We start from the raw sequence: 2,039 nt of genomic DNA, 5'->3' as shown, positions 1-2,039 counted from the left end.
ATCCAAGCCTCAGAGAATAAACGTAATTAAGTATATACATTTGTGTATGTGGAGCATTTACATTAAAGGCATCCACTATACACAATATGCATTTTTATGTATGTCAATTTTGCTGCAGCAATATATGTTAATAAAATATGATTTATATGTTTTAAAATTTAATAGTAATTAGCCATTTTTTAATTATTTATTGATTATCTCCGATAAATGGTGGGGACAGCGCTACTGATTTCCTACAGAGGGTCACACCTGTGTGGGTAGTTTTTGTGTTTTTTTGATTTGGGATAGGGCTGGGGAGGGCCGCTGCTCAGGCACATCTCTGTCAAGTAAAGGAGATTCAACTGAGGCAGCACAAGGGAACTCTCATCTGGGGACAACAACTGCAGGGAGAACACATATTTTCAGATGAACATGGGGTGGCAGAAGGCTGCCTAATACTGAAGCACCCCCAAACAACAAACCAAATGCAACAACTAGTGCAAGCATTCCTGGGGGATGGCCTGCAGCAGATGGATTTGAATATGGTGATGTCATCCAAGCAGTGGGTCAAAGTTGGCTTCAACCCTCGTCTGCATATGAAAAGAGAAAAGGAGCGTGCAGGGCATGGAGGCCTTTTGTGGTGCTTGGATGACCCCTAGTTCGCATTAAGCACCCCCACCCTCCTTCGGTGTGGGGCTCATGTTGGCCATTCCCCAGCCCCTGAAGCATTCAAGCTGATTTCTTGCAGCAGCTGGGCACTGTAACAGCTCCAGAGCTGCTCTGTAAAGCAAGTAAAAGGGTGTGGGCCCTGCAGCACTACCCGTAGTTTGCATTGTGCATTGGGAGGCATAAAGTAAGCAGACGGGAGGAGAAGTCAGGATAGTGCACAAGGGTATAGAAGGGAGGGGCTCAAGAAAAAAGAAGTAGAACCAGACAGCAAACTAGGCTGGAGAGAGACCTGAGACAAAGAGATCTGAATTACATGAGAGCCGACCAGGGAAAACTCAAATTATGCAGTCAAGTTTCCCACATTTGGGGAAATCGCAGGGGCAGCACACCCAGAGTGCAATGGGTGAGCCTTGCCCTGGGAGAAGCAACTTCATGATCATAGTATCTCACCTGGCAACTAAGTAGGAGTTGGGCTAGAGCTGGGGAGGGTCGCTGCTCGGGCACCCCCCTGTCAAGTGAAGGAGATCCAACTGAGGCAGCACAAGGGAACTCTCGAAAGAAGAACAAGGCTAGAGGAAGATCTGAGACAAAGAAATCTGACTTTTACCAGAGCTGACCAGAGGAAAGCACAAACACAGTCCCCCACTACCACAAATAATGCAGTCGAGTTTCCCACATTTGGGGAAATCACAGGGGTCAGCATACCCAGAATGCAATGAATGAACCTAACCCTGGGAGAACAATCTTCATGACCATGGTATCTCCTATGCAAAATAAGTATGATTTGGGATAGGGCTGGGGAGGGCCGTTGCTCAGGCACATCTCTGTCAAGTAAGTTGCATTTGATTTGTTGTTTGGGGGTGCTTCAGTATTAGGCAGCCTTCTGCCCTACCATGTTCATCTGAAAATATGTGTTCTCCCTGCAGTTGTTGTCCCCAGATGAGAGTTCCCTTGTGCTGCCTCAGTTGAATCTCCTTTTGGAGAAGACCTCAATAAGATTGTAGCTGATCTGGCTACTGCTAAAACAGCTTGCCTACCTAGTATGACTCCTACCACGCAGAAGGCTAAAAGTACTTTTCTTGGCCCTTTCATCCTCCAGGTAAAGCGTACCCAAGGTCAGGCATACCCAAAGCAAGCTCATGTTTCCAGACCTGCCAAGCCCAGACTGAAGCAATCCTGGGCTGCCCATCAGCCTGCTTCCAAAACGGACAAGCCTGCCGCATGACGGTGCAGGCCTCCCTCTGGGGGATCCCAGGGTGGGGGGCCCGACTTCTAGGTTTGGCAAAGAAAGGTATAATTCTAAGCTAGAGAATTCTGTTTGGAGCTCACCTTGTACTTTGTGAAGAAATAATCAGCATTGTGGCTGAGCAGATACATGTAGTGTGTGGCTG

The 2,039-nt window shown here is 47.4% G+C and overlaps 2 non-coding genes across 2 annotated transcripts; both read right to left on the bottom strand.

The window, feature by feature from the left end:
- Positions 1–950: 950 nt before the first annotated feature.
- LOC135003659 (U1 spliceosomal RNA) lies at positions 951–1,113 on the bottom strand. The gene has a single exon (XR_010204653.1). It is a non-coding gene; the product is annotated as a U1 spliceosomal RNA (small nuclear RNA).
- A 152-nt stretch (positions 1,114–1,265) lies between these two features.
- LOC135003615 (U1 spliceosomal RNA) lies at positions 1,266–1,429 on the bottom strand. Its single transcript, XR_010204615.1, has one exon. It is a non-coding gene; the product is annotated as a U1 spliceosomal RNA (small nuclear RNA).
- Positions 1,430–2,039: the final 610 nt, after the last annotated feature.

This window comes from Pseudophryne corroboree, unplaced genomic scaffold (assembly GCF_028390025.1).
Source record: "Pseudophryne corroboree isolate aPseCor3 unplaced genomic scaffold, aPseCor3.hap2 scaffold_1892, whole genome shotgun sequence".
In the NCBI taxonomy this organism is placed as follows: Eukaryota; Metazoa; Chordata; class Amphibia; order Anura; family Myobatrachidae; genus Pseudophryne; species Pseudophryne corroboree.
Note: the sequence above shows the minus strand (reverse complement) of the source record. Positions and strands in the feature narration are given on the sequence as shown.